The 15,885-nt window shown below is 42.8% G+C and overlaps 1 long non-coding RNA gene across 2 annotated transcripts in view; it reads right to left on the reverse strand.

Annotated features, from left to right (window-relative positions):
* The window catches only part of LOC107053348, a 41,847-nt gene that overhangs the window by 3,886 nt on the left and 22,076 nt on the right, over positions 1–15,885 (reverse strand). For both annotated transcript variants that reach the window (XR_003075337.3, XR_005860564.1), the window contains exons 4-6: positions 13,619–13,854; positions 1,979–2,238; positions 1,739–1,883 (exon numbers count right to left, since the gene is read on the reverse strand). This is a non-coding gene — a long non-coding RNA (uncharacterized LOC107053348). The remainder of the gene's footprint in view (positions 1–1,738; positions 1,884–1,978; positions 2,239–13,618; positions 13,855–15,885) is intronic.

The following is a 15,885-nucleotide window of genomic DNA, read 5'->3' on the forward strand; positions in this document are numbered from 1 at the left end:
GAGGGGAGACCTTATCGCTCTCTTCCAATATCTGAAAGGTGCGTATAGTGAGAATGGAGTTGGTCTCTTCTCACTGGTGACAGGTGACAGGACGAGGGGAAATGGCTTTAAGTTGCGCCAGGGTAAGTTTAGGTTGGATATTAGGAAACACTTCTTTACAGAAAGGGTGGTTAAACGCTGGAATAGGCTCCCCAGGGAGGTGGTTGAGTCACATCCGTCCCTGGATGTGTTTAACAGCTGTCTGGATGTGGTACTCAGGGACATGATTTAGCGGAGGGTTGTTAGTTAGGATAGTATGGCTAGGTCATGGTTGGACTCAGTGATCTTTAAGGTCTTTTCCAACCTGAGTGATTCTATGATTCTATGATTCTCACTTTGCAGCTGGTTCTCCCATGCTGTAAAACACATTCCGCTTCTCAGGCATTTGTCCCAGCCCACAGCATATACTGCTGTTTGGGCTTCACGTTTCCATAAATTCACAGCAAATTCAATGCAGGGTTTCATTGTGTGCAGTGTCTTGGAAAATACATATTTATTCCATACTGTGTTTCTCCCTGACAAGTCAGAGAAAGCAATTAGTGATCTTGTCTCAAGTTCTTCCTAAGGCAAGTGAGTTTTTATTCTACACTACATGTTCTCAAAGCTGTCAGCTTTGGACAAGTCCATATTTAAAAGTTTCATGCTGTAAGCTTGAAATTGCTTTTGGTAAAAGCTGAATCAATAAATATATTTTCCACGTACATTTTAAGGTTACTCAAGATCCCCCCACCTTGTTATGTCACTCAGGTGTCCAAAAAAAGATGGTAAAGACCAAGATGCCAAAGGAGTCTCCCTTTTCAACACCACTCCCCCAAAAGGAAAATAAATGGCAACTGCTCATAAGAAACCCTGTTTCTACAGAACATTTGGTTAAACTCCAGAAAAGGAAATTGTTGATGCCAGGGGACCAGCTACAAGACCTCTCTTTCTGTGGCTCCCTTACCGGAGTCCTGGAAGGAAATACAGGCAGTTTTGGGAATTGCAGTTGCAGCGTCTCACTGACTCCATCACCACATTGCTCACTCCACACCATCTCTACGTCCAGCAGCATGCAACCCACTAGATTCTTTAACTGCATTTTTTTAAATATAAATAATATACTTTACATATAAGTTCTATCCGTTGACATTATTTGCATGGTTATTGACGTAAAGAGCATCATTTGCTTTTCTCATAACAAGTTGCTAAATGAGCCAACGTCCTCTCTGCTTCATCCATCTCCAGAGCTAAGGATTTACTTTTTTTTTTTTTTTTTGCATTTCTGATTTATTATTTTTTAATAAGAAGATGCAGCAGAGAGGTAGCCCCAAGGTCAAAAGCTAATGTACAGGGTTACCCCTATGGTTAAGCTGGAGCCAAGGGTATCAGGCATTTGGATACCTTTTTGGGAATTCAGACAACAGTTGTGGAAGTGTAGTTAGATCAAGATCTGGCAAGAGATCCACTAAAGCTTAGCAAGAATGAGTACCACTGGTGAGAACAGTCTTATCCCAGCTAGAGGGAGACAGGAGGGACGCTTCCTTTTTTGGTTGCAAAACTCAAGTTGAGCTAAGTTCATTTCTCCTAATTCTCTCTTTTGAGCTACCTGGTCTAGAGGGAGGTGTCCCTGCCTGTAGTAGGTGGTTCGAACTAGATGATCTTAAAGTTCCCTTCCAACAGAAACCATTCTATGACTCTATAATTCTAATGGAAGACTTACCTTCTTTAAATTCCCCAGAGGCTAAAGGCCATGTTCCAGTCCTGCCTCATTCTTCCTCTTCTAGCAGCAGACCACTGACCCCACCGCTGCAGCCTTTGGTCTATTCTGCATCCCCACTGTCGTGTACAGGATAGAGAGCACCCAGCTGCAAAGCACAACAGCCAAGGAGAAGATGAGGTTCAGGGGAGTTTCATCTCCATCAGATGAATAAAGTGAACCAATACAACAGGAAAAACATACCGCCTTCTTGCTGACAGTCCAGCCAGATGTCTGCTGTCCATGGCACTACCCTGAGTGCAGTGGCTCAGGAGTCCTGCTCCACAATGCCTTGCGCATTTTACAGCCACATCTTCTGGAAAAGCACTTAAAGGATGACTTATCACAATGCTTTGTCAAGAAACTGAAAATTGCCCGGAATTTTTTCACTTCATATTAACATGCTCAGATCAGTGATCTGCCCTGACATTTTCTATTCCTTCTCGTATCATTATTGTTGCATGCTGTGGTCACAGAAGAGAATAGAAACTATCAGCAAAGGCCGAAGTTAGGAAAGGACACAGATCAAATTCATCACAAGTTTTTAAGCAAATTAGCACCAACATCCCTTGCCCCCAGGGAAACCCATCTTAGGACAAACCTGCAGCATCTACTGCACAGGCCATGAGCAAGAACCATGTAAGTAAAAAGAAGAACTAGTGCTCCTTGAACATCCTCTGCATTGGGCCAATCTCAAAGCCACTGGAGCCAAGACTGGAGCAAAGACTCCCACTGATATTATGCACTGTTTGGGTTGGGTGCCAAGATCTAAATAGCCATTTTTTCTACATTTCCCATTTGACACACCTCTCAGTCTGAGTACTGGTAGAAATATGGGCTTTAAGATAATTCTTGAGCATGAAGTACAGAGGGTTTGGGTCCGTGGGTGGTGGCACATGCCCTGAACCTTGACGCAACTTTTTCAGTCCTTGATTTCCTGGAGCACCTATGCCTGGAACTCACTGAACCACTCACTTCCCGCTCCAGGCACTCATCTTGATCTTCTTCTGCCCTCAGCCATGCAATACGCCCATGATGGGCACCCAAAAGAAGATGCTGGTGACCCACTGCATGCAAACAGTGGCCGATGCGAGATTTCCAAATACAGACCCACCCTGAGAAATGACCTTAGTGCACATTAAGCATTAAGTAAACACTGTCACAAGCTTCTCCAGTACCTCCTTTGTAAAAAATCTGCAGCCAGGGTCGCAGGTTGGCTAACGGATCTCATCTTCAGCCAGATCTGGAGATGAGACAGCATGTAGGGCAAGTCTGGCTCTGTAACTGACATTCCCTATCAGATCAAACATCTCATCTGAGTAAATATATTTATATTCTCCATGGGTTTATTTTTCCAGAGTAAGGTGAAGAATCAGCAATCGCTGAAAGCATGTCTTTCCTTCAAGTATTTCCATTTAGTCCACACAGCCTATAAATCTGAAAGGATTTTGAACAAAGGCAGAGCTCCAGTCATCTTTTACATGGCCAAAGGTGCTGTATTCCAAGCTGTTTGGCGAGCAGTTTTAGACACTATTTTTAGGCTCTTGTTTAGGAGAGAAGAAAGGATGACCTCAGACATTCTGTTGCCATTCAAACATCTCTGCTCATAAACACATTCCTCACAGCTCCTCCTGGAGAGGAGAAAGCACTCTCAGAAATGGGTGATGAACATAGAAGGGCCATGACCTCATTGATTCCCTTCTGTCACAGGGAACATTTCAGAATGAGAAAGGAAATAAAAATAAGAAAAGAACTAAGAATGAGAGAGACCAGAAAAAGCAAGGCCTCCTCTCACCACCTGACCTCCCCTGCATACTCTTGTTTGAGGAAGTTGACCCAAGTCAACTGTAACACTGTAGGAAAACTGTAGCTGTAACACTGCAGGAAAAGGCAAGGTAAAAAAGTCATAAAACACATTACAGTGCAAGAGATGGCCATCAATGTGTTAAGAACGGACATTCAACTTAGAATGAAGGATCCTGGGCTCACAACTCAGGTTTGTAGCAGCTGCCCTATTAATTCGAAAGCATCAGTAAGCTGAGTGTGGAGGAGATTGAATATATTCCAGTTCCTTTCTGGGTCAACACAACCTTTTGCATCAGGGTATACCAGCACGGTCTCAAAGCTAGCAAGATGCACAGATAGGGCTTGTCAGGACTTGTTAATGGCTTCAAGCTGTGCCAGGGAAGATTCAGGCTGGATGTTAGGAAATACTACTTCTCTGAAAGGGTGGTCAGGCACTGGAATAGGCTGCCCAGAGAGGTGGTGGAGTCACTGACCCTGGTGGTGTTCAAAGAGCGTTTGGATGTTGTGTTGAGGGACATGGTTTAGCGAGAACCATTGGTGATGGGTGAATGGTTGGACTGGATGATCCTGTGGGTCTTTTCCAACCTAAGCGATTCTATGACTCCATTAGACTTCACTGACTTCACTAACCACCTCTGCAGGGAACACAAGTGCAGCTGCAGCAACTACATGTGCTGTTCAAGCAGTGGCTACCTGCCCTTCCAGAGGAAAAGGAAGAACCACATAATGGCCAAAAGGTCCTTCTCTGACTGTAACAACTACATAAGGCAGCCATTTAAACAAAGCCAAATGGGAACACTTCTCCTGTCACCCCTTGGTTCTTCTCAGGCTGGAAGGAAGAACAGCAGCTGCAGTACCCATACTCCCCAGGAAAACAGAGCCACCTCAGAGACATCACTGCCTGAACTCTTCATGTCACACCTCTACCCAAGGCAAGAGCAGGGTTATTGGGACCAAATAGGGCAAAAATTCCATCAGGTCCTCCTAGGAGGCCTCATACCTGCAGTTTGAATACATTCACTTGGGCAAATGCACAGAGGTGCCCAGTGCCACTTTTCCTGCTAACCAGAAGCTCTCAGCAGCGTGCACTTTGCCTCTCAGCAGACCTGTGCCAACACAGGCTCACATTTTCCCCTCACTCCAGCACCCTGTCCATACATGCAGCAGTATTGCCTGAAGAAGTTTGAGGACGTGTTTTCAATAGAAAACTCAACAGGAATTACTTTTTGGACATTTGCAGTGTTTGAGTTGTGCAGAATGAACACGCTGTTCCAACTCACACCCAAAAACTGAGAACACTTGACTGCAACCTATAAACGTGACATCAGCTCTGTCAGAGCATCCCATTCAGTTTTGCTTATAGCCTCTAATGTGATAGCCTTCAATGACAGGCAAACATCATTTGGATCAAGGCATAGACTGCCTTCGGGAATCAATCTGAAGAAAGCAGAAAAATGTTTTTCTTTAACTGAGAACCACTTCTGCTGTTGAATAGCTAACAATATATTGTCCATTCATATACATATTTGTATGCATGTGTTACATGCATTCACAATACTAGCCTTGAAGAAAACAACAGAAAAATATGATTTTTCAACATTTTTTCATTTAATCCAATAGATAACTACATTTCCAAAAATGAAGTTTAAAGTAGTCTTTCTTTTATTTCCTTGTTGAACAGAGTGAAGTATTTGAAGTGTGAAATCAGTGACCTGCCAAAATCAGGAAGCAAACAAGACGTCAGCACAGAGTGCTGTAAACAATACGAACACTGTTAGTCTCCTTCCTACAGACTTTGAGTGCAATCCCCTTGAACTATGCACATTTAAACACTGAACTCCTATGTGGATTTTATACAGAGGCTGCCAAGGCAGTGTGAGAAATCCTACAAAATTTGTATTAAGCTCATGCAGCAAAGCAGACATGGCTTACAGTAGACCCATGTGTCTGTTCCAGTTTCTGATCTCACTTTTCCTGGGCCATCACCAAACTATGACCAACCTAGAAAATCTTTCTGGAAAAACAGTATTTCCACAGTCAACATCAAGGGTCATTTAAAGTACAAATTACTTCTCCAATCTGTACTGGTAGCCACATTGTATACGTAGCTTGGTGTCTGCTTTCCAAAAAGGCCTCTCTGTATCATCCAAAAATAGTATTTTAGAGCCAGGCTATCATTCTTCTGTTTTGAAGGAAGACTCTTTGCAAGCACTGCAGTGATATTATCAAAAACAACTGAAAAGGTTGGTCAAGACCACCCTCTTCCTACAGCAGAGCAGCGGAGTACAGGGCCAGAGGAGCACAGCAAAATGGGCAACTGGAGAGAACGTGCACACCAGTGTCAGATCTTTCCAAGTGAGTACTGCCACAATGTTTGTAAGGGTGGTGCTCCACATTGTAGAAAAATAATGTAGTGCTTAGTTCTGTTTTTAAAGATGCTTACAGCATCTTTCACAGCATTTAAGCTCTGGGGCAACTCAGATTGGAAATCCAACAGGCAGGATTCAGTCCTTGATACCAGTTCTTCACTTTCAGGCTATTGCCCTGTGCTGGGAGCAGATGAAACACCAAGTGGCCCCCCAAAAAATCTACAACATGCAAGAAAACACTAACAAACTATGGGGTTGAACAGTCACATCCACATACCTAAATTTGGCGTGTAGGAGCATGATGCTCTGGAGATCTAATGCCTATTTACATTTAAACAAAAAAAAAAGTTAACACAGCTGGATGGATTTGCAGGAAAATTTTGTCAAGTGAACTTCTAAAAACTCACAAAATTCCTAGACAGACATCATCACTAGTGTTTAGGGAGTGAAATAAATGCTAAAACCTGAAAAAAAAAAGCATACAGACATACCTATTAGCCCAAGACTACATCAGACAATTCCCAGAAGAGTGTGTCAGTCAGTTCGGGGCACTTGGAATGTCAGGCATCTCAAAATTTCATTGGACAGCTATGGAGGTATGTTGATATTCTAGTACTCCTGGTGCAGAAAATAAGGCATCTCTCAGGAAAAGGAGAAGTAGACTTGAATCCATGCAGACTGCACACATAGCAGAAAGCCACACCTCAAGAGTGCACACCAGCAAGTGAGCATCATTACCTTGCTTCCAAGAGCTGTGTATTCTGGGCACTGACGTGCATGAGATGCATAATTCAAAAAGAAAAAACAAGCAGAGCCACTTGGATTAGGGCAATAGGTGGGAACCATTTACAGGGAAACCTCCACGGTGCCCCAAGAACAGGGGTGAGGATACCCACAAACATCACACTGTCAGTGGGCACACACAATCATAGAATGACTTGAGTTGGAAGGAACCCCAGGGCTCGTTGAGGTCCAACCCCCTGCCACAGGTAGGGCCACCAACCTCCAGATCTGGCACTAGACCAGGTTTCCCAGGGCCCTTCCAAACTGATCTTGAGCACCTCCAGGGACGGGGCATCTACAACCTCTCTGGGCAGCCTGCTCCAGCACCTCACTGCTCTCTCTGTAAAGAACTTCCCCCTGAAATCCAATCCAAACCTTACCTCCTTGAGCTTAAAACCATTCCCCCTCGTCCTATCACTGCCTATCCTTGCAAAAAGTTGACTCCCCTCCTGTTTATAATCCCCTTTTAAATACTAACATCTACGGCACGAGCTCTGTACGCACCACTTCTGCAATAGTTACAGCAAACAGAACGGATCTATTCCCCTATTTTGCACCACTGGAGGGCGTTCATTTCCCTTGCACAACTTCCTCAGAGCAGCAGGCCAGCAGCAGAGGTGCTGCAGGAAGGTTTATGCTGCCTTATCAGCACCCCTGTGACACCAACCCATGAAAATTAAGATGAATAAGAAACCGTAAAACAAGGTATTGCATGGACAACAGGTCATCAGCATCAAGGCCACTCCCATTGGTCAGCACTCACTGGCAGCTGTGCATCAGTTTGGCTGCACCTCTGCATGCCAAGATTTGGAAAGGCTTCCAGTTTCCAGAGTGAAGGTGTGTGCAGTGTAGGAGATGGGGCTAGGAGGAATCAGCTATAAACATACCCAGCGGCATTCACCCAGAGCATGCAGAGAGAGAAGATGCTTGCACATCAGTCTGAGATATGGAACTGGCACGTTAGCACCAGATCACCGGCATATTGTGCTAGCATCAAGTGACAGCCCCTTGGATCAACATTCACCTTCGTGGAAGTGTTTATTATCCCTACAGGTGAGATTTTTTTTTAGAAGACATTTCTCTGCTTAGCATATTGCCTAGTGCATTTTTTTATTTTTTATTTTTAAGTTAGTCAGTGCTTAAATGGGCTCACAAGCTATAATCAGTCATTCTTTCAACTGCTGAAAAATTTAGAAAACTGTACTTGGACTTGAGCACAAACCTTTTCCTCCTCACTGCAGAATAACACATTAAAATGTAGAGGAGGGCCTCTAAAAACAATCTGTATTATCTCCAGGTTCTGGGTGCAGGTGAGAAGGCTCAGCAATGTATGACATAAATGTGGCATTAGCTCAGCTCCAGTCTCTGTAAGGATTAAGGGCTGCAGCTTGCAAAACACTGGGCCCAACTGGAAGGCACAAAGCACAGGAGCTTGCACAAAGAGAGCTGAGCTTATGCTTCATCCTTCCTGTGCATCCCATTCCCCACCTGTGATAAACCCACAGGTTGACTGTGAATTGTACACATGCTAACCATCCACAATCCCTCCTGTCTTTTAGGCAACTTCATCATCAGGGAGAGAGGAGCCAGCAGTACAGGCACAGACAAGTTCTGTGCAGGCATTCATTACATACATGATACTTGCTTGTCACCACAGCACAAAACTGTACCTGGGAGGTTACCTCAGCACAAAATGACTTGACCAGTAAATTTCAGCAACATGTATTACATCTTACCTGGGCGGTAGTAATTATATATTGTAACTTTCACATATTAATTACTTCTTATGAGAACTCCTCTATCAAGTTAAATTATGTGTATGTATATAGAGAGTCATCTACACATCCATATATAGATACACTACACATACACATTATTGCTATACCTACATATCTTATCTCCTGAAAAATTAAATGGACCTGGATGCAACAAGTGTAACTGAGTTCAATTACATATTATTAAGACTTATGTTTAGCTGACCAGAAGCCATCATATTTCCAAATAAAAAAGCAGAATTCCAAGGAACAGAAAAATATTTAGCACATTTGGTTATGTGGTACTCAGAAAGGAAGGAGTCACCTCCCAGCGTCGCTGAGAAATGGGAGATCTCCAAAAATCAGATACATTTTGCTAGTTTATCAATATTTCACAAGGGTTTGACATGATAACAGGGAGACCTGGACACATGAATAATAAACACGCTTGCTGGCGCTGATTAAAAGAGAAATAATTAAGGGACTGACTACCGCTTAATAATACTTATTTAGGTTCATAAATGCATACAGTGGGTACGTAGGTGAAATAAGTTACTCTAGCAGTTGCCCAGTACATTTTAACCTTGAATTCTTGCATTTTGTCTATCCCCAATAAGAGTATAGCAAGTTTATTCCCTCTCCCTGTCTACTAAATGCACATTACTGTATATAGTATTGCATATAAACATTTAAATTATGTTTCATAGACCTGAATGACAACAGTATATACCAACAATAACCAAACTAAGATGAATGTTGTAGACCTGAAAACAGTTAGAAATAACCTTAAAGTATTTCTTTGCAAAAACAGTTCTAGAAGCTGGCATGCTGAAGGGAACACAATCCACTTACATGAAGGAACTGGGCCAAACAAGAATTTGGCTGAGCAACCCAGAACAAAAAGTTGAAAATCTTCATCTAAGATGTACTGGTTAATAAGTGATGAACCAGTGGTTGGTAAACAGAGAGTTCAATCTGACCTGGAGGAGAACACAGTACCTCAGAGCTGCAGATTTGGCCTGCTGCACCCAAAAGGCAATAACACATGTTCACCTCTAAATCAAGGGAACTATCAATTCATACCCAGATGTAAACTCACTGCTTACATCAAGAGAACACAATTTAACCAACCTAATCCCATGAAATCCTTATTCCAAGCTTCTCAGGGTTGCCTGTCCAAGAGCTAGAGCTTCCATATACACCTGTATTCAATTTTGTATAGCATTAAAAAACCTTTTGCTTAAGAAGAAAAACGAAAGTAATTTCTACACATTGCATGCAGTAGCTAAATGTTTCTTCTGTTTCAGTTCCCAAATACTTGAAACTCTACAAAAGCCTCATATTTGCTGATAGGTCAAATAAGTGAAAGGTCAAGAGTTCACCAAACACAAGCCAGACCAGCAGTGCTGACAATTGACATGGTGACAAGTGAGGGACAAATACAACAGATAAGGTACAAGATATTTGGACTCTTACTCCTATGCATGGAGGAGACTAAACACTAGCATGCAGTCTTCATGCTTTCATTCCTGACATAGGGCAAGCAGTCTACTGGAAGATGGAAAGCTTATAAAAGCTTATAAAATCAGAAAGCAGCATCTCCCAAACAAGTAAACGTTGAATTTCAACTGCATGCAGTTGCAGACAGACACTCATGATTCCAAGCCAATTTCTGGAAGTCCACTGCCCCAGTGCAGTGGGGCAGAACTGATATGCAGAAATGGAAGATGACCATACCCACAAATACGAAGGGGAGAGCAAGGCTGGGTGGAAAAAAAATAGGGGAAAATGTAAATATTTTTTCTAGCTTAACGTAAAAGCAATGTTATTTACTTTAACACTGTATTTGCTGACACAAAATAAAGTCTGAATTTGCCCACAAAAACAAAACCCACAACACTTTCTACCTAAAGCATAGGTCAGAAAATAACATTGTATTTCCTCACATATTTAAATAGCCAGAAAATCATTTCCAACTTCCATCCTAAGAACACAGTGTTACATATGCCAAGCAAAACTGATCTTCAGACACATCCCCCTTATTCTCATGCTTAGCTTCTCCTTAGAAAAATTCCTTATGCTGTTTTCAACACCTGCCCCTTGACCATCATCATACACCTTTGGAAAACAAGGTGGTGACAATAGAGAGAGTGGTTTTTAACATCCCTGGTGCTCTCTTCTGTTATCAAGCAAGGCTGCTATGTCTCAGCAGGACTTGCAGTCTGTGCTTTCGAAGCTCAGAGGTTAAGGAAGGAAAGGAGAGTCTGATAAATACATTACAAACCATCTCAGGGCTCACACCTCAGTGGGTCCCTCCAGTGGTTGCATCCTTTCCAGACTGCTATAAGCAAAGCTACGGGTCTTTTTTTGGCTTTAGGCCATTATGAAACTGTGGGAATACAAGAAAAACTGTTCAGAGCAGCAGCTGTGTAGCAAGATAAACAGCATGAGAAACAAGGACATCTCTAGAAGAAGAAAGAGTGGCTCATGGCTCTGATTGAATAAGTGCTGGCATGAACAGTTGAAGAGTGTTTGTAGAATGCTTTGTTGACATGTAAAGGTGGATGGGAAAGTTGTAGGGTTGGATGGGAAAGCTAGAAAAAGAAAACTTGTGAAGGTATATAAGTAATGTGAGAACTTGTAATAAACAACTTGGATTGTTCACATCTGAGTCTCTGCATCAGACGCTGCATGAAACCATAATGAGGAAATATCTTCTGAAGTTCTTATTGACTATACTCATTTTGATGCTATTTGTACTCAAGATTCAAAGTTCTGCTTTTGCAGAAGAGATCACCTGGAAACTTGCTACTTGGAGGTTGCATTCTAGGGTGCTATGCGCCCCAGTTAAAAAAAAAAAAAAAAGTAGTGCAAAAGGGAGATCATCACTACAGATATCACAGACCCTTTAGCCAGGTTTCTCACATTTTGTTACACCCAAAACTTCACCTCAAAGGTGGAATATTAGCCAGTCTGTAGCACTTGTTCCTCAGCTTCCTTACCACCAGCCTTGCTAGTTATACTCTCAGCAATCACAGAATGACATCACCAACAACATTTTATATCAGCGCATGCCCACAATCTGCAACAACTCAGAAAAAGGAAAAGAGTATATAAGAATTTGCTTTTGTAATAAAGGTCACATAAGCATTTACTGCTTTCTACTCCCAGTGCATGTTCCCAGGTCATACAGATAACCTCTCCACACTTCACATGGAGTTTTCTTGATTCACTACTGAAGCCAACAAGTACCTAATGCTGACTTTAAATAGACAGGATCTTTCTCCAGAAACTCTAACAGAAACCGGCAAGCTCTCTAAGAATCATTTGCAGGCTGAAAACCATAACAAGTCAGGAAATTTTTATAGTATACCACGAACTTGATCAATTAAGAATACATTGAGCAATTACTTAAAACTCCCACCCTCAATGCCAATAAGGAAACTGGACTTATTCACTGATGACAGAAGGCTCCAAGCTCCCTGGTAGCAGTGCTGAGATCTTGCTGAAGCCAGGAGGCAGCTGTGCACCAGGGCATTAGCACCAGGTGCCCCAGGGAAATGTGATTAGAAACTGCAGCTGTGTAGAACAGACAGGTTTAGTTACAGGCAGGTGGTCCTAGCACATGGAAGAGATGAGACACTAGATTCCTGTGCTTGACTTTATTTTCAGCTAAAGTGTCTTCTAGTAAGATGCTAACTCAAGTCTACCAAGTGGCATGACTCAGAGCAGTGACTCCAGCTGCCCACAGCCATATTATTCATGTGCTCCCCAGCAGTGGGTATAGACCAAAGCTGCAATACAGCAAACACTCATCCCATTTAACATCTCCTATAATTCTACTGACATCAGCATGTGAGTAAAGTCAGGCAACCACAAGAGCCCAGTACCAAAGCTAGACATGCCTGAAGCACCTAGCCCACTTTGAGGCAGCAGAGCCCTACTTCCCACAGTCACCTGCCTGTACTCTTGGGTTTTCTCTTCTCCTTGTAGCCTGCCTTGCTCTTTAACCCGGATAAATTTATGGACATTTGGTTTTAGGGACCAAACCACGTCCATTTTGTGGAGTTAGCAAAAATCATAAGGGCTGCATTAAATCATCGAAGGATGATTTGTAACATACCTTGAAAAGCCAGAAGGGGCTAACTTTTGGGATCAAGATCATTCCATCATAAAAAGAGAATGTGGCAAGCAAAAAGAGGAAAGTTTGTCAATGCAATGTTCTACAACTGCTCAGATGCATTGTTTTCTAGCTGAAAAAGTAGCTGTTCATTATTTTCATCTTTGAATATGTAAGGGAAGTTCCATACAGAATTCAAATCTTGTAGAAACAGGCTAGAAACACACAGGTCAACATCTCTCGTTAAGCCTTCCATGCAGATTTGAGTTTGTGTGCATTTCCTTGAACCATTCCAAGGCAAAAAAAAAAAAAGTAATGGGAAACTTAAAAACATGGGCCCAGCTGTATAACTCCAGAAATTATCAACTCAAACAAACCAACCATGTTAGAGTAGTCCTCAAGAGGTACTTAGTTACACTTCATAAAGGAGGTGAAATGGAAAATACAGCAAGGCTGGAAGACATCCAACGAAAACTGAGAGAGAAGCTATATTCTGGCAGACTGTGGGTCAAGAAGCAGATGAAGGCACATTATGCTTCACAAAGTCAGATGCTTTTCAGGAATTACTTACAGCTTGATTCAGGCAAACATCCACAAAAGTCCAGATACCAGAATCGAAGCAAACTTAAAAGTTTGACCTCATCTAGTTTGCATGTCCAGTGGTATAGAGGGAAAAGCATTCAAAAGAAGGATTTTAATAGCAAGTTATGAGTGAGTGAGATCCTTCATAAATATGATGATTTTCTTAGGGAAAACAGAACATTTTGCCCTGAAAACTCAGAACATTTTGAAAATGCTGTTTTGAATGAATTTAAATAAAAAAAAAATGGAAAGAGACTTAAAGTTGTTGTTTTTTTTTTTTTAATCCTCATCCTGCAAAATATCAAATTTTTAGTGGTAGGTTGAATAGACATTTCATTCATGAGAACTGAGGCTAAAGGAATGAGACCTGCATCTCCAAGACCTATCTTTTAAGTGCAGCTTTCCAGTAATGCTCCAGGACGAGACTGACCTTGGCTTCAAGGCTTGCATTATCTTGTGGAGATACTGCAGTCACTTTTCCAGTCTTAACACCAGGAGATCTTCATAGGGAGCACTGAAGAGCTTGCACACAGCCCAGCAATCCTTCAATTGGGCTCCATAGGCCTCACAGGCAGCTGACATGGCAGTTCTTTAGAGGTACTGGCAGATGCCCCACTCCCTCTCCAGGAGAGGCAGAAGGGGCTGTGCTAATACTACATGCTGCAGCTGTAATGAAAAACCCAAAGAATTTAAAGAGACAAACATTTTTCATGCCAACTTTATCTTAGGTCATGCCACTGATGTCAGTACTGAGTGCTTCAAGGATGAAGACAGTCACAGCTCTCAGTGGGCTCTGCCTCTACATTGCTGGCAGAGAAGCAGCACATTTTCCAGAATATATTTTGGTGCAAATTCACTCTTCAGAATGATGGATTCTGTTGTGAAGATCAGGAGAGCTTAATGATACCATCGGTAGTTGGGTGCCTGTACAGGATCTGACTGTGTTAAGGTTAGGCTAGGCTAGTGCTGAAGGAAGGGCAGGAGGCTGATGTAGGACAGAAGTGCTAAGGGATCCTGTACTAATGGTGTAGGACAAGCTGGAGAAAGACCAGGAAGTAGGATTCAGGAAGTCCTTTGTAGTTACTGTTCAAAGCACCACCCAATAGCCCAAAACAGCTAGTGGGATTTTCACTCATAATTGATGAGCAGCAGGTCAGGCTCATAGGCCAACTCATATGTCTGGGGAGACCAGCTGTGGTCAGGTAGTTGTATCAGTTTGCCTGACTGCATTCAAACAGAGCCTGACAATCACAGAAACCAACACACCTACACAGCTTCCCAAGAGCTGCCTGGGCTGCTGACACCATGCCAAGGCACAAGGGAAAACCAAGCAGGCAAATAGCAAGCACACATCTCAGGCCTGAGGGAACCCACTCACAAGGGTTTGTAGGCCTGCCTTGTCCCAAACCCTGGAAGAGCAACAGAGGCATTGTCCTCCACATGTGGGGTGTGTGGGTAAGACACAGGGTGCGTAAACGCTGTAAGGGTGTTGATAAATTTATCTCAGTTTGAAAAATGTGTGTTCCCAGCACATTCCACAGGGAATATATATATAAAACAGTCACTAACAGGAAAAAGAGGGCTTAAGAAGCTGGAATAATAGCTAATAAGGAAGTGGGAAGCTGTTGAAAGCAAGGAGTACAGCATGATAGAAGAGGAAAAGGAAGAATTTACAGCACAGAGAGACCCGGAAAGCTTAGGGGAAAAGCAAACTAGCCTGATAGAATTGCAAAGAGCCCTGCATGTGATGATTTGGGAGCAAACTGACAGGGACTTCAGCACAGTAGATCTTGCAAATCGTAATTGCTACCTACATGGTCTTAAGGCACTCCCCAAAGTTCACCTACCCGGTCAATCCAGAGAGGGAGCTGCAATTAAACCCCTGGCAGCCAGCCAACAAAACAAGTAAAGGGGGGCATGTGTATGGCACTAAGCTAGGAAGCAGGAAATGCAAAAGAAAAATGTCCCTGAGATAATCCTATGTGATTTAGAGTTCTCAGCCTGGGAAGTCTTGAGACCCAGATCACTGCAAGCTCGGAACAGCTTTCTACACTGAAGAGCCTATGGTCCGTACATGGCGATTCATTTTTTCTTTTAAAATGTTGTTTGCAGAAAACAGGTTAATGGTTCTCATAGTCCTTTAGGTTGTGGAAAACCAAAACTGCAGGCTGTCTGTGATCTGAAAGGGTTCAGCTGTGCGTTCCCTGGAGAGTACTTCAATGTCGAGCTGCAAGCAGGTACCCCTCCTCCTCCCTTGAAATTCTTCCCTCACAAGGCAGCAGATTTCTCCTTGTACCAGTTCCCTTTCCTGCTATAGGCACGCCCTCTCTAAAGTGCAACCTGGTTTCAGAAGAGTTGAGAAGCAAGTCTACTCCTTCCCTGCTCCCTGACTAGAAAGTATACTTCTTGGTAATGTGAATTTAAGCACCTTAGATTAAGAAGTAGCACACTGAGTTCTGGTTTGTTGGATAATGCCCCTAATCCCTCAGCTGTTACACCAGAGGACAGGCACCTTTCACTTGTGGAGTTCTTTGGCTCACACACAAGTGAAATTGCTTGACTTCCTATCCACAACCTAATTTGCTCCTTGGTCTGGATGCAAAAAAAAAAGATTCTTCAGAGAAATGAGTGGAGTGACAACAGCGCAGATGACAAGTACCAATCGGAAAAAACAGCTGCACTAGCCAATATTAAATG

This window comes from Gallus gallus, chromosome 5, assembly GCF_016699485.2.
Source record: "Gallus gallus isolate bGalGal1 chromosome 5, bGalGal1.mat.broiler.GRCg7b, whole genome shotgun sequence".
In the NCBI taxonomy this organism is placed as follows: domain Eukaryota; kingdom Metazoa; phylum Chordata; class Aves; order Galliformes; family Phasianidae; genus Gallus; species Gallus gallus.